Genomic DNA, 21,523 nt, shown 5'->3' with positions numbered 1-21,523 from the left:
TATGCCAGCAATCCAGATGTTTTTAGCAAGTGCACAATTATGTGAGAACAAAGTCTAGACTATTACTTTGTCTCTTTTCACTAAAAGATGTACTGCACATTTCTTGAAACCCATTTCTCTAGAGGGAAGGAAGAGATACAATGGTCCCAGAGAAATGTAAGCAAATGTACAAAGAATGCTCATGTTAGCTCAGGCTGAGGGTCTGTGTATTGCATCTGTGTCATCTCCTTGCAGCAGTAGCTGCTGAAGGACAGAAAGAAGGAAGAAAAAAAAAGGTTATTTGCTCTGCTGACAAGAGAGGAAAAAATGTAATTTCCTTTGGAAAGGGAGTGGAAGTGTTGTGGGGGAACAGGTATATATCAGAATATAAACAGTTGTGTATGATTTTAGGCTTTGGAGTCTGTGGGCATAGACTTTTGAGATATGTATATGTCTCATGAGCTGAGCTTCTGAAACAGAATTTGTTTTTCATGCTTTCAAACAAGGCTTTAAATGTCTTTCCTTTGAAGGAAGAAAGATAAAGAAACGTACTTATCTTTTTACTTCTGATTTTTCATCAAATTGTTTCTTTTTTTTTTGTCTAAGATATTAGGGTTGGAAAACTTGTCTTTAAATAATAGCATCCAAATAGCACAAAAACAAAGCGATTATGATTTGTATTTCAGCATTGCAGAATTAATCTGAAATTACAGGCTTGTGACACTGAATTAAAGTTTTTAGGCAGAAGACTGGAATTTGATTGTAAGTCTATTGGAACTAAAAATACCCACAATGTAAGCTACTCAATTTTTCAAAATAGCTGGTTAGAAAAAAGCAAACTGCCACTATATGAAAAAACTGTCTTTATTTTAGGGCAGTAAATAATGAAATATTGTACTTAGTGTGTTTCTCAAGTTCTGAGGAACTCACTTGAGTTTCTCACTAGATTATGACTGTGAGTTTTAAGATATAAAGAACATGAAGAAAGTGTTTGCTGCAGTTTTGCTGTTGTGCCTTTTCCCTGGAGGAAAGGTTTAAGATGATACCATTATTACTATTACTCATATGTCTATTGCAACAGTAATGCATAGACCCTGACAGATTGTCTGCAAGATTCTAGTAGCAGCAGAAATCTGTTTACCACTGATCTTGAATATAAGTTTTGCAAATATTTCTTAAGTTAGTTGGCAATTAATTTTTCTCTTCTCCAGGTAATACATTCTCTTGTTTCCTTTTCTACTTTCTTTCAGTTTTCTCCTAAAAATATTTGTGGCTACTAATAGACTTCACAACTTCCAGGAGAAAGATCAGTGTGATCGCTTTTCCAAAAGCCTCAGTATTGCGCAGTTCAGGTCTGAAGTTGTCTCAAGTCCTGCAGTGGCAGTGGATGCTGGCCTTCCTTAGGAGCAGCTGCCGCTGCCCTCTAGCAGAGGCAGGAGAAGCTGCATGTGCTGCTTCACAGTCCCTGCAGTTTTGAGGCCGGTGCATAAATTTACAGCACCCATTGATCCTGACTCTCTTAGGACTGTGCCAAGCCAAATGGTGGATGAGAAACTGGTCTATATTTTCTTCTGATGATTGTCACTAGGGTGCTCGTCGGGGGTAGTGTGCACTCTGGCAGCTGTAACTCTTCAAACTTCATCAGCCAGTGATGCCTGCTTGTACTGGGTGCCAGCCTCAGCCTGTCTCCAGGGACCTCTTGGGTCATCTTTCACTCCTGCTGTGGTCTTGCTAATGCTTTCTCAGTGTGGGAATCAGTCTCACAAATATGATTATTACTTCACAAAGGAACTGGAAATTAAGACGAAACAAGGGAACTGGTTGCAAATAGCATATGGAATATGGGGCATCACTAAATCAAATGATGCCAATATAATGAAATATTGTAAAATATTTGAGGTGCTTTTGGAGGATTTTTGTGTGGGAGCATGTGTGCTGGGTCAGTATTTTCTCTGTTGAGGGCTTTGCTGAGCTATAAGCTTGTGTTCTTCACTTGTGCTGAATTTCAGAAGTTTTCAGAGGAGTGACATTGATATTAACTGACAGGTCATCAAATTCAGCTGAATGAAGTGAGGGCTAGAGTGAGGGGGAGCTGAAGTCAAGTTCCCCCCCCCCCCCCCCACCTTGGGAGATGGGATGGGGGAAGGGAGTGGTATATTCACCTGGTTTATATTGCATTGTAAACTGCCTTTGTTTTAACCAAATTGGGGGAACAAAACCAAAGATATTTGTAAGACTGTTGTAATCAGGAGAGTGATGAGATGACCTAAGTGCAGCCTGTTTTTGAGGAAAAAAAACTGGAATCAAACAGCAAGAAAAACCTCTTGAAGTGCAAGGAATATTTTTTCCTTGTGATTAATGTGAAAGTAATTAGCAGGTAGAATGGCTTTTAAAATGACATAAGGACAGGTGAGATAGGACAAAAGTCTTTGCCTGCACGTTTGGTACTATGATGATGAATATTTGGAAGATGCCAGTTTATTCTTGGGCAAAATTTAATCTTTCTTTTTCCTCTCTTCTTTAACATGCATTCTGTGTCATGGAAATTAGAATGCAAGTCAGTTTAATTACTTTTGCTGTTGTTCCAGTCCCATGGATTGTAAATATTAGATTTATGAATAGATTTAATTAGCTCTGGAGCTTTTTTTAATATACTCAAGCAATTCTGACTGCACCTAGTAAAAGGTCATGAAGAAAGATGTCCACAATGGACTTTGGTCTAGGCATGAGGTCTTCCTTATGAAACTTTAGCTGACTAGGCAGAACTATAGATGTTATATCCCTGATGAACTTGTTAATCTGAGAGTAGCAAAATGATTCATACCACAGTCTTAGAAAACAGAATCTGGCATTAGCTTCTTTAGCATGTGCTCCGGGATGATAGACTCTAAAAGTACGAAGTGTCAGTGTAGTGCTATACTTCTGTGGCGTTTTGGTCACTGCATGAGGTGGAAAAGGTTAGTGAGGAGTGTTTGACTGAATAGAGCAAAGTCAATATGAAGGGCAGGTAAATGCATCAGGGCCTCTCAGCATGAGGAAATGAGTCCAGGCTGCTTATGATAGAAGACTGTGAACCTGTGAGTGGCATACTAAAGTGTGCAGAGCACTCCTATCTCTGATTTTTTTTTGTGGCACAGATAATTGAAGGTTGGCATAGTGTACTTGGGAAACGCCACCATTTTCTCCCCTTGATTAGTGACAATGACCAATGCAGGCAAAACTTTGGCTAGATGGACCTTCAGTCCAAGCTGGTGTAGCTGCTCATGTTCCTATGTAAATAGGCATGTTTATGTTTGTGGATGAACAAGAATCCTCTCTAAGATCCACGAGTCAAGAAAACAGCAACATGTCATGCAGTGATTGGGAATACGATGGAGGGTGAAGAAAGGCTAGGGTGGAGAAGCAAAATAATTGCAGCAAAGAAAAAAAACAGTAACAATATACTAATTCTCCTGTTGGTACAGTGGATTTTCATATAAATAAATAATTTTAGATTTAAATTATACAACAGTTTAAGATGAAGAAGTGAACAAAAGCCCAAGTGGTTATGTGTCATTTGTAAAACAGTGCAGGTCTTCCATCTTCTGAAACTGTCTCCTACATTTCTCTTTCCAGGTACCACAGCCTCCTTATCATGCTTTGTGGCTTTGCAAGTTCACTGGCTGTTAAAACTTCAGGGTTTACTTAACAGTAGAAGAGTTTTACTCCACATTAGCACTAAATATTGTGGCCACTGTGCTTACGGATTTTGCCCTGTTACATTGCAGTCCTTTGTGCTACAGTAGCAGTAAAACTGCCACGGTCAGTGCATGCAGGCTGCTTTGCCAGCTACTCCATGCTTAGCGTGCCTAAAACTCCCCAAAGCACTTCCACCATGTTCAATTACAGTTTGGTTGCTAAAACCTGTAGTGGTAGCTCTTTCTGTGATATGAAGCACCAAACTCATTTCATGTAGCTCATTCTTTAGGGAGCACTGTCAAATGTATTTGGCTGCTCAGACCCATGAGCTGGTTCCTTAACAGTCCCTCATAGTTATAATTTACTGTAGTAATCCCAGAGCTGCTTCTGAGGAATGGTTTATTTTTGTTTTCATGTTTCTGAAGGGGTCTCAATCTTCAGTCTCCTGAAGGAGTCTGAAGTGTCATCTGCTGCAAAAAGCTGAAATTATGGATGACAAGTGAGACAGCAGTGTTTGCATCCTGAACCTGATGCAGAGGGTCTGAATTATCTGTGGGAAAGCAAAGGCAACATGTCTGTTTTCCTATTTCATGAGTGAATTACAGCTAGGACTTGTACTTTCCACAGCAGAATACTCAGGTTTGTGAACCAATGCAGGTCAGTTATCTAGGCAATAAAAGCAAAATCTGTTTTGGTTCTTGGACTGAGAATTCTAAACTCCTTTCATAAGTGAAAGGTTTTGGCAAAACAATTCTCACTAAAGGAGCGAATTTCAAGCATGTTCATAAATGCAGTGCTGGATGTCTGCCTTCACTGACATTCTAATTTTTTCCTTTTCTGCTAGAAGTCTTTTCTTTTCTAAAAATATTTACTTGACTCTGCATATCGCTGCCTAATCTAAAGATGGATAATAAAATGCTGATTTTAAAATCCCAAGTAGTTCAGGATATAAGAATGACTTTTAAAATATTGCTAAAATGATCTGTTTGGAACAAATTTTCAAACTGATTATACTCTTCTGGCTGTAGTGTGGTTTTCTACATTACCAACCCCCCACTCCCTCCCCCTATAACCACTGCTGCTGTCCTAATCTTCTAGACCATTTAGTGCCCTCCTCTTATCCTAAGTAAAATACAATTGCTGGCTCCGGTATTCATTAGGTGATAATCCAGATTAATTCAGACTTTGATGTAGAAACAAGTCCTATTTCAGCTGCCAAGAAATCCAGATTGCCCCATGGAAAATGCACACACACATGCACATACACACACACGCACGCAGTATGTAGAATGCCTTAAAGAAACTGTAGCTAACCACCTTATTAGTATTCCTCCCTCCTCTGTGTTTCACTTGCAGCAACAGAGGGCTGAGCAAAATGCAGTAGAACAGGGACAGAGACAGAGCTGGCAATCATCTCGGTGCAGGCTGCTGAATGTAGGGGGTGGGGGGGATGCAGCAAAGCAAGATTAATAACCTTGCCATAATCCTGTGCACCCTGGAAGGAGATACCTCCGGTGACTAGCTGTTCTTGTCTTGATTAATTGGACTGAGTGAATGAGTGGCTGGCAATCCACCTGGTTTGGAGGCGACCCCCTGGTTTTGCTGCTCTCTGAATCCTCTACCCATCTGGGAAGGTAACAGTGAGACATACCATCTGCAGCACACACAGCAGCTATTGGAGGCTACTACTGACAGTTTGCACTACAGTTTTTTGGTGAGCAAGAAGCCAGGTATATTGTACAGTAGGATATTTCTGTGCTCAAGCTACTGAATTTCACAATCTGGTCCTTCAGTAACCCCCTACGCTCCCTTTCCAATTGCCTTTGAGTTCTGGGCTTACTTTTGGCATAGTCTCCTGGACGCATTTTGCTGGGGATGGAAGAGCAGTAAATGGAACCTCTGAAAACTAATTGTTTTGCTTCTGTGTGACTCGAGAAAGAGAAAAGCTTTAAGAATCATATCCACTTGGAGGAATTTAAATTTCTCTCTGAGAAGTTTATAGAGGAACTGTACTAAAGGTAAGTCCAGGGGATTGTCTACCCCTTCTGTTTCCTTGTTTGTTTCCTGCTTGCTCAAAGTAGGGGAAAAAGGCTAAAACGTTAGTACTGGGTGCATACAGAGTGTGGTGTTTGTAAAGTCTGTGCTTGTGATTTGCATCCCCTTTTTACTTCCTTTTCTGCTTTTTTTTCCTCCTTCCCCTGCCATTTGCACAGTAAAAATGCTTGCAAAATAATAATCTATAGGGCTCCTGGAAAATGTTAGTTAAATAGCACTATAAAGCTCCTTTTATTTCAAAGGTATTAGAATTTCTAGGAGGAGAAATCTTTTTATTAAACAAGCTAAAATATTTGGGAACTATCTCGAATGGGCAAGAAATATCGCTCGTACAGTATCTTCAATAGAAGCCTCCATATTTTCATAAATCTTGTCTAGTTTTTTCTCTGCATTTCAGTCAGCTCTGGAATGATGAATATGTAAGTACAAAGCTGTTTCTGCTGCTGTTAGCTGAAGGAGAAGGTAGCAGAATAGAAATTTGTGGATTTGTGCATCCACTTACATGAAGTTCATCTGTTTGCTTCTCATTAACCTTTTGAATGCTGCTTTCCTTTTTTTTTTGGCTACAGAATTTATGCAATATGCAGTACCAAACAGTAATAACTCTTATGGTATAAAGTGCCAGTCACAAATGGGTTTTTGTGGGCCATTAATTTTTGGGATGGGGGTGCTACTAAGCACTCAGGTGATGAAAGTAAATGCTTCATCCAGCATGGTTCATTGCACTCCAGAATTTCTGGAGATCTATCAGTTGTATTGCTCTGGTGCTACTCAGTATTTCAGCCTGGCACTTTGCCTCCCCCTGCACCCCCTTCCACAATGCAGTTTCTACTGTAACAGTATGACTGCTTTAGCCTTTCCCATCATTCCATTAAATAATATAAATAAAATATCATTGCACTACAATAGAATCAGAGCTCTTGTAGTTGAGCCTTTTTTTATTGCTGCACTGATAGTACTTAGCATTCCCAAGGAGGTAAGCAAATCTGTAAATACATTTCAAAGATGCTTCATTCTCCAAATGCAATTGCTAGGTACTCATGCCTTTTCAATTAAATGACTATGAATGACTAATACTGAACAATACAGTATCTCTTTTTTAAATACTGCATAGCTGGATATGTACTGTAAAAAGACAGGGATCAACATAGAGTTCTACTGAGTAACCAGATGTTCAGGTGCTTCTATGTGTGTATGCAAAGATAAGGGGAATTACATCAGATTTGTAAATACAAAGACACATTAGATAGGATGATCTGTTTGGTACAAAGAAGTATAATGACCCTTGTAATAGATCCTGTGTTGTAAAGCTAAAAACTTAATGAAAAGGCTCTGCTTCAGAGTAATCAAATCACTTTATATTATTGCATCCTGTCAGTCAGTCCCTCTATTTCCCACTGGTTTTGCATAATAACTTTAAAGATGGATTAAGGAAGAAAGGAGAACTGGTTATAGGTGTGTTTCCCCTCATTTTCTGGAAGTGATGCTTCTGTGTTGCATGTGCATTTACTGTATATGGTTATGACAGCCAGATCTCTTTCTGGGCAGGATGCAGTTTTCCATAGTTTCCCCACGTTGTACTTTGCTCAAGCCCCAAATGTGTGCTGCATCAGAATCTTACTTCACCAGGCAATAAGCTGTGTTTTAACTATGGGGAACAGACTCTGTGTAATGAGGGCCAAAAAAAAAAGTGTGTGTGAGAAGAGATGACAACTCATGATTTTTAAAGCCTTACCCTGGTTTTAGAATTGAAGTATTGAATGAGACTATCAAAGCAGAGATGTTGACTGGATGAAAGCAGGGGACAAATGTTTTGCCTGGAGATGAAACTTTCATGTTCTGGCAAAAAAGACAGAAATGTGAAATGCATTTTTCTTCACTTCCATTTCTGTATGTTCTGATACATGGAATAAAATTTAGTAGCGTTGCCTCAAACTGAGTGGAAGAGCAGTAGCCTGTATGCTGGAAAAGCAGTATGTCATCACTCTTTATAGTGTCCAGCTGCTATTAATCATCTGTTTTTATGTAATCATGCTTTTTCATTATCTCCTTATATTGTGGACTAAAGCAAATACTGGTTATTTGGCATTTTAACAGGCTCACTGAAGAGGAAACCTTGTGCTTCTCTTCCCATGTTCCCCCAGTTGTGTTGACTTAGATTTTCATTAGAACTTTTCTGGGATTTTGCTTCTGATTTCTAAATTAGACTGTCACACTTGTTATTTTGGTATTTCTTATACATGATATTGTATGTAACATAGCATGTTATTTCAAGATCAATTTTATTTTCTAATACTTTTGTTATTCTCATGGTAAGAGTGGAAATTTATAATACTCAGTTTTAGCAGGTTTTATGTGCGAACAGGCTTTAGCACCAGTTGGACCATGTGGGGGTTTTTTGTTTTTAAAAACCCAAATCAGTAGTCAAGTCTATAAAAGGAATGTTGTTTCATTTTAATGATACTTGAATTTAAGTTTTATTTCATAGTGTAATGCCCCATATGCCTTCAGTCTCACCTAATGTGTAAGATGCTTTCTTCTCTGTACTCTTTGACTGCCTGTGTGAGCTCAGTCCACTGTGCTTTGTGCATCTTGCTGGAATTTGACAGGAAGGCCTGCACAGATCTTGCAGTAAGTGTGTCATAGGTGAAGTGTCTCAGTAGGAGTATGGGTACAATGAGGTTCTCATGAACTGAATTGTCTAAATGTTGTTTTAAGAATAAATGGAAGAAAATAGAAATTTCTTTTTCACTTAGTTCCAGTTAATTGAGCAGCTTCCTTTTCTTGTTGCTGAAGTCAGCCAACCAGGCACTAACCTTCTCCAGCACATGTTTCTGTGTTTCTCAGACCCAGGATACTTTACACATGAATTCTTTCTTCTGGAACAAGCTGGATTGACAACTGGTAAGGCAATCTTGAAGCAGTGCAGTGGCATAGAAGTAAGGGGAGGATGGAAGAGAGATGTACCAGCAATTCCAGGACTTAAATAAAAAGAAAAAGTTCTGTGGGAAGGCAGAAAGCATAATTTTGATTGCTGACTCACTGTGTTGGTCTGTAATATTATCTTACACTAATGTGATGACACTGGCCTGGTTTTGAAATAAAGAGGCAGAAAAGAGTAGTTTTTCAGGAACATATTGCTTATAACTGCATGCTACTTTGACAAATATTCTGATCACTTGAAATTCATGCAGGTGGACTTTGGATTCTTAACTCTTTAAAAGAATTAATAGTAAGTAAAATTTACTTTTTCCACTTGAAGAAAAATGAAGTTACAAATACATCCCTTGAATTGATAAGTTAGGTGAATGAAGTAAATTATATTCTACACCTCCCACCCCCTTTCCCACTTTCTCTTTTACTCTCCTTCCCATTTCTTTTCATTCTGTGTCAAAGGATAAGGTTTAGGAGTGAAGGAGACACCAAAATTCCTTTTCCTAAGCTAGCAAGCAAAAATGGGTGATAATATGCTGCTTAAGAGTCTTGAATCTAGACCAAATTAATTGTAATTTCTAAAACCAGTCTCAGTATTCCTAGTTGGAAGTGTGAAAGTGAAGTTTATTTGGGAGATTTGTTTAATTCTTTAGCTTGTTTAGGGAAGACACCCATTGTGATGCTATTTATTATTTGTCTTCTCACAGACTGAGGTAGCTAAAGAGGCATCCTTTAAAAGTAAGAGCTCCTTAAATTTTTTCAAATTAGTGTGGAAGTGCATGTACTTTTTAGTTGTATAACAAAAATTTTAAAAATGAGAGAATGTTTTAGACAATGGTGGCTTTTAGGAGTGGCCCACAAGAGTAGTGTTGAGAGCATGGTATGTATGCAGGTGGGAATCTGCTTCCAGAGGTTCTTACATCTCAGACTGCTCAAGTAGCGATGGTGAAATTCTCAAAGTGAAGATCAAATGACCCAGTGGAATGCTGAGTTTCAACAGCCATTTCATATTGCCAAGGAGGAAACTTAGCGTTTTGGTGCTCTCACAATCTGCAAGATGCTGCTGTGTAAGAGCTCTCGCTGCCAAACTTAGAGTGGTTACATAAGGTAGAATCCTATTGATCCTGGGGGAGGATGGTGGGCAGAGATTTCTTCGGAAACTGGAGACTTTCTCAGAACAGATACTGCAGAGGCAGAACTGTACCAAGAAATCTAGGTCTCTTTCCAGTGCATATTGAAGAAACTTTTTGCACAATTGCTTTGTAATTTGCCAAAATTTCTTTACTCAACTGGCCATCAGTGGTAAGTATTATTTGTATTGTGTGCTTTGCAGAGGTGAACAGAAAGGTATAAAACAAAAACGTGCCTCAATGAAGCTTATAACTGCAGATAAGGGCTTCTCTTCATGCATTTTTTTACATATCCTTCAGCTTGTGACCTGTGGCCAGCAGATTATTTCCATGAGGCCCATTCCAATCTCTTTGGTATTTTTAGATGTTGTTTTGGTAGGTTAAATTTATGTCAAGGACCCATCAAGTCCAGCATGTACTAGTAAACTACAGAAAAATTCTAGTCCTACAAAAGTAAGAACAGACTGATGTCAGTCTCTGTTTAACTTCGCTGAAACAGCTGACTTTGTATGAAGGAAAGATAATAAATGCAGTGGGAGGGCAGTAACACTCTTTTGGAAATGTTTGCTTAATTTCATTTAACTTCCTGTGGGAGCATTAGAGGCCCTCTCCTTACTCTTGTTTAGTTTTAGGAGAAAATGCTACATGGGGATGTCAAGGAGTGAGCATGTATTTTGTAGGCTCTTTGCTCTCTTTTTGAAATTTGTCTACCAGTGTATAAACTTTACTGTCTTTTCTGGTGTCCCAGCAATAAATTGGCAAATAAGAAAGAACAGCATTGCTTCTATTCTGGCTGTGGTGCATCACTAGCTTATTAAATACATTAAAGACCTCATTTTGGTATGATTATGTAAATCTAGGGATGGCACCTCTTCCTCTGTGTGATTTCCCCCTCACCACTTACTGCTCATCAGTTAAACATTCTTGAAAGCATTGTTAGTTGAAGGGACAAAGTGAAGGTGAATGTTCTGAGGGTTAAACCTTACAACAGAGGTTCTCACATTGGGGCTCCTTTTGTTTCAATCTATTTTTCGTTTTCTCTGGAGTCTCTCATAGGGATGCATTTCATGTAAACCTATAAATCTTCACGATACTCTTGGTTATTTCAGGAAGAAAATTATGCATGTTGAAAGGAAATTATCTCCTTACTTAAAGCCTGCAAGACTAGCTGCCTTCTGAAAAGCAAAAAGTTCAGTAGGAAAAAACAGAGAGAAAAGGGTGAAAAAAGATGAACTCAGAGATTACCTCCAAGGCAAAAGTAGTTACCTATTTTTGCAAGAATAGAAATAGGGATTGCATTGTTCAGACTGCATGTGGAAGAAAGTTTTAATTTTGCATGCAAAATGTATTTTGGCAGTTTGGCTGGGAGAAAATGGGTTATAGAGTGTTCTTTTAAACTTCTCAAGCATATGCTTCAGAAAGAAATCAGGTCTCAAGTCTCCATTTTTATTTTGAATAAGGTTAATAGCAGCAGTGGTGTTATGAAAACTCCATAAGAGATTTGGAACTTTCTTGAAAAAAAGCCTTGAAAACTTAAGGCTTGCATTTGTCTAGGAAATTTGAGCTGCAGTTCTATAAATAAAGGAAGAATAAATTAAGTAAAAATAAAACTCAAGTCAGAACAGAACTTCATGGAAGTGCTACCCCTTCAAAGACTCTTCAGTTATTGTACTGCAATTGGGCTGTAATATCAAAGACATGTTCTTTATCTGCTCAGATATGCAATCATTCCTCTCATTAACTAAAAATAGTTAAGATCAGTTGAATTAAAGAATTGGAAGCAAACTGAGGCACACAGAGGAGGTAATTTACTAAGCAGGTATGCAAGAACCTAAGTATCCAGAAATGGCTTCAGATCAAGTGACCAATACATTGCAAATTTGTATCATGTAATAGAACTGGATGGGTAGGTATTTTCATTACTGGAAAAAAAAATGTGATATCTGGAGATCATGAACAAGACCTCAGAATATTTGACAAAGGCAGTTATTATGTAATGAATCAGGTCTTCTGTGAAAAATATATACCCAAAGTGTGAAATCTTTGACCATCTTCAGAAACTAAAAAATTATTCATAGCTTTATATTATCAGCTCTAGAATATGCAGAGGAATGTGACTGAGTTAATGTATGGCTGGATACATGCAACCTGTCATCAGGAAGTAAACATGTTTCTTTCTGCTCTTCATGTTTCATATAACACCTGTTCCACGTGGTTTTGTGCGTCTGAGATTTGCAGCGGTGCTTGCAGTGGAGTGGGCTGTGTGTGGTAGCATTGCTCATTGTGTTTCTTGTTTCCCTGTGACCCGCAGGATGGTGTCCGTGCTCTTTACTGGAGAGCAAAGTGGTCTCGGGGAGCAAGGATTGCCCTGGTTCTCTTTGGCTCTTTCCTGCCCTGCAACTACCATGTGATTTAGATGAATGGTAGGGGAGAGAGAGTCTAGCCTGACTTGTGAGCTTCCCTTTTGCTCCTTTGTCATTGATATTCAAGGCTTGCTGTAGTAACCCAATGCCCTCCTTTTACAGAAGTCACAACCCTTTCAGACCACAAAAGATCCCTTCAGACTGGGATTCCCTTGACAATCAGCTTTATAGTTTAAGCAGCTTTATGCAATACTGACAACAGTGACAGTTGAGAGAGGTAACTAGGAGACTTCTTGTATTATAAGTACTCGGCTTGGGAGTGTGTGCTTAAGGGTCTTAAGCTGCCTAAAAGAGTCTCTTAATCTGCCTTAATTCTTCTTATTATATTATTTTTCTGAAGTAGGTGGAGATGCACAATATTTCTTTTCATTTAGATGAAAAGAGAAGTTCCACACCTGTCTCATTGCACATTATATTTTTCATATGACATTGTGTGATTTATATGTTCTACTGGACATATTTGCAGAATGTGGAAAGGAGAAAAGGAGGAGTCTGTCCAAAACCCTCATTTTTATATAATGTTTTTTCCCATTTGAAATCCAAGCTTTCCTTTGAATCGTGAACATTTCAGTGATTTTTTTCTTCTGGAATGTAATGGAAGGTTCTGAGGTCTGGAAATGGAAAAGACCATCTTCCTTATCTCTTATCTCTCTGTGACATAAACCTACTTCTTGGTGTCCGTCTAGGAATGAGCCAACTCGAAATGTTTGGTGGTATCAGCAGGAATCAAGCTTCCCCAAAAACACTATTTTCTTTATGCTTTTGGATATGGGAAGGGAAACTGTGGGAGAACACAGGACAGCCGATCAAGTCATGGTTTTGAGGATACAACAGAAGTAGAGATGGATGAAATTACTGCTCTGATATTCATAAATATTTACTTTGCTGGTAGAAATGTATTTTGCTGTTATTGAGGGAGGAGAAAAGCCATGACTTGCCAAAATGTGCTTTCTAAATCTGAATATTTAGAGAAATAACATTTTTTTCTAAATGTAACATGAGTACTTGTTTCCTAAGTTTATTTTGTTCTAGTTCGTGTCTATTATACAATGAGAGTGCGCTTTCTTTTAAGCAGAAACCATGCCTGAGCTTTTAACAGTTAAAATCTTCTGAACTTCTGGATGTTGCTGGTTGTTGTCTTTCTTTCCATGTTGTTTAACTATAATTGGTGTACTAGAAGGCTCCTTGCATGATCTTGTCCAGGCCCTTGGGCTGTGGAAATGAGTAGGTACTTCCAATAAGTATATCAGTTTATGAGAATAGACATTTGATCTCCAGTTCTTCTACAAATTATTGTCTAAATAGCACTTTTCAAATGTAGGTGAATTTCTGAAGTCACTTCAGGCTGAGACCTATTTAATTATTTAAGCCGAGTGGTGAGCACTACAAGAAGCAGTGGAGAGAAGGTCACTGGAGCAAGAAGAGCATATCTTCTACAAAAGACCCTGATGTACCACTTGATTTTAGTAGGATAAATACACAGACACTAGGAAACATTAAGAATTTAAGGTTTCATGGGCTTTTTACCATTGCTAGTAATGGGACTGGAAGTTGCTGTTTGTTAGTGTAATACTGTTTGAATTTTTAATATTACAAAGCAAAAGAAGTGCTTTAATTGTTTCCTTTTCTGAAACAAACTGTGAATATGCTCTTACATGAAATGTGTTTTGAGGAAGACTGCTAGTGTAATACTATGGTGGTTTGGTTTTCTTTTAACATCACATCTTAAAGGCAGCTACTTGAGCTGTTGGGATTTTTTTTTCAGTTCTCTAGAGTCTCAATTTTATGATTTGATGTTATCATTGACAAGGAGTTTGTGTGGATTATGTGAGATGAAGCTAATGTGTTTTGTCCTTGCTTTGTCCCAGATTGGAAGTCTGTCGTATTCTGTTTTTTCGGTAGACAAAAGAAAGCAATACCCCTCAATTGTCTCATTGCCCTATCCGTTAGACATGATAATCCCTAACAGTACTGGAAATATGTGTGCCTTTAAATCTAGGCTAGTACTCTAGTACTTGTATAGGGAGCAGGCTCTTTTTCTGTGCTTGTTGACATTAACAGTGTTCAGGTAAGTACAACAAAAAGTCTAGGAAAAATTAGTCTTATTTGATCTACTGCAGGTGTATATAGCTATTTTGTGATCTGTCTTACTTCCTTTTGCTTTCTCTGTGACCATTTTTCCTGTAGGCTAAAGAGTGTACAGATTTATGTACTGTATAGACTACTAAAACTGTTATTGAGTGATTGCATTATGCTGGTAAATTGCTCCCCAGTGCATGGTTGCTGCCCCTCAGGACAAAAATGAGAATCTTCTCTGCCACCACCCTGTGTCCTTCTGATGCTATTTCTGATTAACTTGCTTTCTCTGCATTACAGTAACAAATATCTTTAATGGCATTTCATTATACATATGATGCCCCAAGTTTCATCAAATGAGGAAACACTTTTACTGGCTTTCAATTTCTACTTGCAGACATTCAGCAAGCACTAATTTTTTTGAATTTATTGTTGAATAGATGATGAAATGCAGTCATTTTGCGAGAGATAAAGCAATACTTTCCTTTAGAGATCAAACTATTTAAACTGGCAGAACTGGAACAGAATGGGATGTCCAAGCAATACATTGTTGTAAGAGGCAAGACTGTGGTTCAGATATTTGGTCTTTTGCTACCTGTGACCTTTAGTGCCAAAAATTTTTCTATTAAGCTGCTCATACCCAGGCAGGAGTGAGGGTCAGTACACCAGTGTTGTCTTGCTGTTGCCTTTTGCACTACCTTTATTGGCTAAGTAGGTTTAAAACTGCACTGTAGTAGTGCAGGACACATGGAGAAATGGATCACATTGGGCATGCCTGAATCTGAACTACCTGCAACAAACCCTTGCTGGGACTGGTGTAACTGCTATTCACATTGGATGAGGGCAACAAAAGTGGATCACCATTATCAGGGTAGTGGGCAACTTTTGTGTCATTAGCAATGTCACTTTTGGTTTTGTTTGTAAGTATTGCCATCGTCATTTCACTCTTGTTCTTTGCTTGCTTTGTGTGCCCTTTGCTGGTAAGGATGGAGATGAAATATGCAAGCAACTTCTGACTCATTCTCTTTACATAATTTGAGAAGGATTAAGCAAGAGTTGAGTCACTAAAAGTCACTAAATCAACCATGAAATTGTGACTTGCTGTATTGGAGGCTGTGTCTTGCTTTCCATTGTTTTGCATAGCCCCTCATTCACAGTAGGTGTGAAATCCAGCCACAGTTTGTACAGCAGCTTATGCTAATACATCATGTTACAAATCCTGCTCTGGAATTACAGGGTTCATTCTGTTTCCCCCAAGGGCAGAAACAACAAAGTAGGACTGTGAGATCAGTTTGAGTAATAGAGATAAATATTACAAAACCCCTACAGGTGCTGATCTGCTTTAATTGTTGTGTAGTTGCATAGGGAAACTTGAGGACATAGTGCTCTGAGGACACTGGCTGGTAGAACTCCAAATGAATAGCTGGACCATGCAGCAGCTCCAGGGCTTAGGGATCTGACAGCAGTCCAGCCAGCTGTTCCCAGCAAAGGGTCTGATTGCAGTCTTTGGTAAAATAACACCTGTAGCAAGAGTTTTAAAAAGTTCAGATTATGTTGCCTTGAACCTTACAGTCACGAATTCAGAGGAATCTCTGCCCCCTGAAGATGAACTGTATGGTGTTTAATTGATATGAAGATTATAGGCTTCCATCAAAAAGTTATGACTCTGGTGATTACTCTTAAATTTATGGACTATAATAAAACATTTATACGGCATATTCCTGTTGAATTAGCCCATAGCATCTAATGTTTGGGGTCTTATTTTCTATTGAACTTGATTTGAGGATCCGAAAGTAGAAAATTATTATTAAAAAACAAGTTTTCACTACCTCATCCACCTTAGTATGTATTCCTTTACAGAGAATATATTTAGGTTCTTATTTATGCTTGAAGCATAGAAAAACATTCAACATGTTACCCCTTCACATCTGTTGTAGTACATGTGTGTTTAAAATGGTTCAAAAAGATGGTGGCATTGAGTTCTGATTGTGGAAATTAATGCATTAAGACCTTGCAAATTCATGACAGATGATGAAACTATGTGGAGTTTAAATTTAGAGTTCTTGGATATAACAGACAAAATTGAAACAATATTGTTTACATTCATTACTATGTATGTGTAGTCTTCCCCAAGAAAGCTTAAAAATAATTTAAAATTCCAAATTTGAATAAGAAAAAGCACTGAGTCCTTCAATACAGTCCCTACTACCCTCTGCATAAATACAACTATTATTTAAATAATACAATTAGTAAGACTTTAGTCTTATGATGTTCTGTCACTGTCAGAATAAGGTTGTGTCCATATCAAAGTACTTTGGGCTAGTTTCTTTTAATCATCGTAAAGACAAACACCTCTTTTGTCTCTGCTGCCTTCATTGCTCTCTTAACACTACCTGACGCAAACATTTCCAGATTTTATTCAGAGAGTAACACAGTATTTATTTAGAAATCCATTCCTGTTCTCATGTACACAGCTAGAAATATTGTGTCTGTGAGCATATACACTCATCTATTATTTCATAAGTTTCAAATGCTTCTGCCATAATCACTTATACTACAACAGTAGCTGATTTTTCTGTCCGAAACATTAAAACTTCTTGTACTTGTGAGGTGAACAACTATCTGAAAATATTTAGATTACTTTTTGGATTTTGTTTTAACCTGTAGAAAGAGCATTAAGTTTCAGCTGGCGTGGGCCCTGCCTTGTCTCCAAACATTGGTTTTGCGTTTCACTGACCACAGGTATTTTTGCCTCCTCTCCCATAGACACTTCCTCTGTTGAGCTTCCTCTGCAAATCTTTAGCAAGACGGGAGCCCAGCATTTAAAGAGCCATTTAAGTGAGCTGTATCTCTGCTTCAAATCTTTTCATCTCTTCTCTTTGCTGTTTTTTTCCGGACTCCTTTCTGAGCTTTATCACGCTTGAAAGCAATTTAAAATCGGTTTGTTTTCTTTGTGACCTGGAGGCGCTTAAAGCGTAGCTCTTCAAGAAGCGCTTCTAAATTGAGTGTATGGTGGTGCAGCACAAGCCTTGGGAGCAGTCACCAGCAGGGCTTGTGGAGCACCGGTCCAGCTGCATTTCCTGCTGAATTGCACCGGGAAGGGGAAGAGCAGAGTGGGGAGGCAGGCGGGCTGACCGCGGTAAAGCATCGCGCCACTAAGTGAGCAAGCGGAGGTGTTGCTAACAACTCATTAGTTCATTAGCTGTGGGTGTTGTTGTGGCTTAATATGCTTATTGCAAGCATGTAAATCCAATAAAAAATAGGTGAAATTACATTATTACCTCTACCAATCTCCCCCCTCCCTTTTGTCATAACTGTACAGTCTCTGCTGCAGGTATATAATTTATTTGTTACCCGCTTTGATCTGAAAAGCTAGCTAAGGCTCAGGGCATTAACTACTGTGTTAAGAAGAGATGATGACAGTGCCTTTGCTGAATCTGTTCATTGATTATGGAAGGAATTGAGCAACAGAAAACAATCTGAGATTACTTCACTGATCAGTTTAAAAAAGAAGCCTATAATGTTCAGAGAAAGAAATGAAAGAAATGAGCAACTTTTGTTTGTAGTGTATTAGTTTTGATCACTCCCACTGATTCTTTTTTTTTTTTTGCATGGAACTGGATTGGTGACCATTACTCATTCAGCCCTGTCAGGGATGCAGGGGTTGCCGTATAAGGTTCTTGGTTTGATGAAGGAGACTAATACTTTCTTGTAATTATAATGAATAATGGTTGTTTGCACCTTGGAACAATAAAAATTTTAACCCATTTCTTTCCTAGATGGAAGAACATAAATACTCCACACCCCTCTCTGTTACATTTTTAATTTTTTATTTCTTTGGCACAGGGTTCTTCATCCAGGTTGGATTTGGTTACTGCTGAGTGTCAAAAAGTAAATGACAGTACTTGGGATTTATAGAGTACTTGTTCAGTTCCTAAATGAAAAATGCCTATTTTCTGTTGAAAGATGGAAACTCAATGGGTGCTTATGCACTGGAATAGCTGGAGTTAGAGTTATCTTTAGAAATCAGACAAATGTAAAGTGTTCAGAACTCTGTTTCGTGATTCTTGTAGATTTAGGTGTGCATCATCATGTAACTTTTACCTTAGTCAGCTTTTAAGTCACAAAGTCTTAAATTTGGAAGACTTGACATCCTAGGTTCTACCCTAGATGAAAGCTTTTCAGCAAACTGCTATGGCCAAGGGCTAAAACTTGTGTGGAGTCCAAAGCTGCAAAATACTGAAGTTTTCTTTAATTATGGCAATTTGAAACTGGCCGAAACAGAAGTTATGGCTGTAAAAATTAAACATGTGACTCTGTCAGAAAACCAGTTATGTCCAGACTCTAATGACTTGGAAAGTGATTGCACATCCATGGTGAAGCTCACTATCAGTGTAACAGTGTGTGTGACTGAATTCAAGTAACTGTTATTTCAATTTTTCTGTTAATCCACTTGATTCTTGAGGTACAATACCTTATTTTTGCTTGCTATGCAGAACTAGTCTTGCAGTAGGAAATTCAGGGGCTTGATTTGCAGATGGACTAAGTGATTTCATAAGTCATTAATATTAATGAATCCATCAGTGGGGAAGCAATCTTGCAATTCTACTTGTTCTAAGTGTGTAAGCATGATTAATTTTAGATTCAACCTGGAAATAAAGTGGCTTTTTTTCCCCTCCCCATTAAAAAAAAAAATCTGCATATGTTAAATAGAAGTGTTCATGAAGTTGTGGAGGGATAGAATGTAAGAAAATAGTGCAGAAGGCAGTCTCACACCTGAGGAGCTGCAGCTGTACCAATCACCAAAGATTAGGAACAGGCCTGCCCTTAGTAGGCCACAGCTGTGTCCAATAAGAAGATGAGTGCTACAAAAGAGTGGGTTAGCTGGGTGAGGGGAGAGTTGGAGTTTGTTGGCTGTGCTGTGAAGAGAGATGGAGTTTGTTGGCACTTTATAGCCATTAAAAAAATCAGCATTCTTTTCATTAAAGAATCAACCAACAGAAAATGCTGCTAAAATATTGGTGATTGTGGTGTGTTTGTGTGGGGGTAGCACTTTAAGAGCATCTTGCTGCTTAGCTAATGCTTACTCATTGATTCTGTTTTCTTATGGGCAACATGTTGGGGTATTCTGTTGGTGCAAGTCCAGCGCAGCATCGGGTATTCCAGTGAACAAGATATAAGTTTTCCTTCAGAAAAATCCACCTTTATATTGAAATTGTGCAAATGACATAAAATTATAATAAAATGTACTATAGTTTATTCTGTGCCACAAGTTAAGGTATTTATCTTTTTGTTTAGGATATTATAGAATGAATGAACAGTTTAAGACATGGCAAGCTATTTCCAAATAACTCTTCAAAGGACTAGAACAGAAGTGTGAAGTAAAAAAAATTAAAAATCACTGTTTTCTTGGTTTCTTCTTTACTTTTGAAGAGTAATACCAGTGTCCAAAAAAACCAGTTTTCTGCACTATAAATGATTCTTTCTCCTGCTTAGAAACAGACCTTTATCAATAGTTTGTGTAGTTGTCAGTAATTTTAGAGCTCTTTTGAAAACAGTTATTTGCTTCCACTTCTGTCTCACTTTCTGTTCTTATCTGTGTAAACTTTGTCCTTTTCTGGGAAGAAAGACACTTTTCTTTCCCTCTGGAAATCTCACTTGACATTTAGCAAGGGATGTTTGTAAGAATGTCAGATTGATGAGAGCTGTTTGCTGAAGTCTCACAATGTTCATTCAGCTGAACAATATCTGTTGTTAACAGCTATAATTATTATGAGCAGGTTTAAAAGGACAAGCTTATTGCTGTACTTTGGCAAAATGCAGTTGAGCTGCTGGTTATTCAATAGTAATACTTGGCACATTATGTTGCTTTTTATCAAAGTGCTTATGGATATTGACTAATTAAATGCATCAAAGGCTATCTGTAGGTTGATTGGTTGAGGGGAAGTAAATAACTTCATACAGTTATACACAAACTTAGTACAGTTTGTGAGTGTTTGGGTTCATAATAACAAACAAGAAATGGAGATGTGGCCTTTGTAGTGGAGATATGACTCTTTTGCTGAAGTTTTGTTTGGGGCTTTCAGACTTGGCTTCACATTTCCATAAACCTATGGGAATTCAGTAGCTAAAAATGAATCATTAAAGTTGACTATCATTGAGTCAAAACATATAAAGCTTTTCTTCTCTGGTAAGACAAGACAGCACAGGTGTGGCTCTGAAATCAAGGTGAGGCAGCACAGATCACCTTAGTGATGGTGTTGGAAGCTGCTTACAAGTAAGAAGTTCCAGGAAACTTGGGATAACTAAATGACTTTTGGAGTTACAAATGTGCAATATTTGCAATACAAGCAACATGACCCTCAAGTTGTATTCCTGAATCTTACTGTCCTTTAGTTTGGGACCTCTTTTATTGGACAAGTTGCTAGTGATGGTTGTTCTTCAAAGAAAAATGAAGTAAAGCACTGCAGAAAAATGAAACAAACCAGCTTGCTTGGAATTAACACAATTGTCATGTGTCCTCTAACGTTTCTTAGCTAGCCAAGCATGGGATGTGTAATAAGCAAGCGATTCCTGTCTTAGATTGAGTATGTTATACTTTATTATGTAGACAGCTCTGGGCAGATATGTAATCAGATAAGTACTTGAGCCCAGACTCTAGTGACTATTTGTGCTAATTGATAAAAAGATTGCTGCATAGTAGCCTAAATGGTAATTGGGCCATATGTTAGGAAAGGAAAGCATGCGTTTTGCTAGCTGAATGTACCTGGCAGAACAAGACAATACCTTACCTATGTATTTCATGTATACGAAACAGGAAATTAGAAATCATCATGTAGCTATATAGGTACTGGAAATGGGAAGCTCTTTTCCTAAAGTTTTTGAGATAATACGGTGTTTGTGGAAGTCTTTGTATTGGTCATCCTGCTAGGTTGAAGCATAAAGAAATATCTACATAAATCTCACCTACGGTTTGGAGGAAGGTGGTAGCAAGTGAATTTCAATACGTTAATTTCCAAGTATCATAAACTGTGTAATTTTCTGTTTGTGCATTTATATGAATTATCGCAAAGAATTATGAAATAACATTTAGCTGATTATTATTCCTAGTTAACTGACATATGCTCAGGCCAGCTGTACTGAGCTTGAAATCATCTGACATATTTGAGCCTTTTAGACTTGAGAGCAGTTATCGAGAGATCTCAAAAATGGATTTTCTTGCATCTTGTGTGTTCCTTTTGCATAAGC

At 38.1% G+C, this 21,523-nt stretch overlaps 1 protein-coding gene across 2 annotated transcripts in view; it reads left to right on the top strand.

Annotated features, from left to right (window-relative positions):
* Positions 1-5,114: 5,114 nt before the first annotated feature.
* LRRC4C (leucine rich repeat containing 4C) overlaps positions 5,115-21,523 on the top strand; it is a 482,222-nt gene continuing 465,813 nt past the window's right edge. For both annotated transcript variants that reach the window (XM_059475094.1, XM_059475093.1), the window contains exon 1: positions 5,115-5,675. The gene's annotated coding sequence lies outside the window, so the exon portion shown is untranslated. The remainder of the gene's footprint in view (positions 5,676-21,523) is intronic.

The sequence above is a fragment of the Ammospiza nelsoni genome, chromosome 6, assembly GCF_027579445.1.
Source record: "Ammospiza nelsoni isolate bAmmNel1 chromosome 6, bAmmNel1.pri, whole genome shotgun sequence".
Classification (NCBI taxonomy): domain Eukaryota; kingdom Metazoa; phylum Chordata; class Aves; order Passeriformes; family Passerellidae; genus Ammospiza; species Ammospiza nelsoni.
The sequence above is the reverse complement of the archived record's forward strand: the minus strand, read 5'-3'. Positions and strand labels throughout refer to the sequence as shown.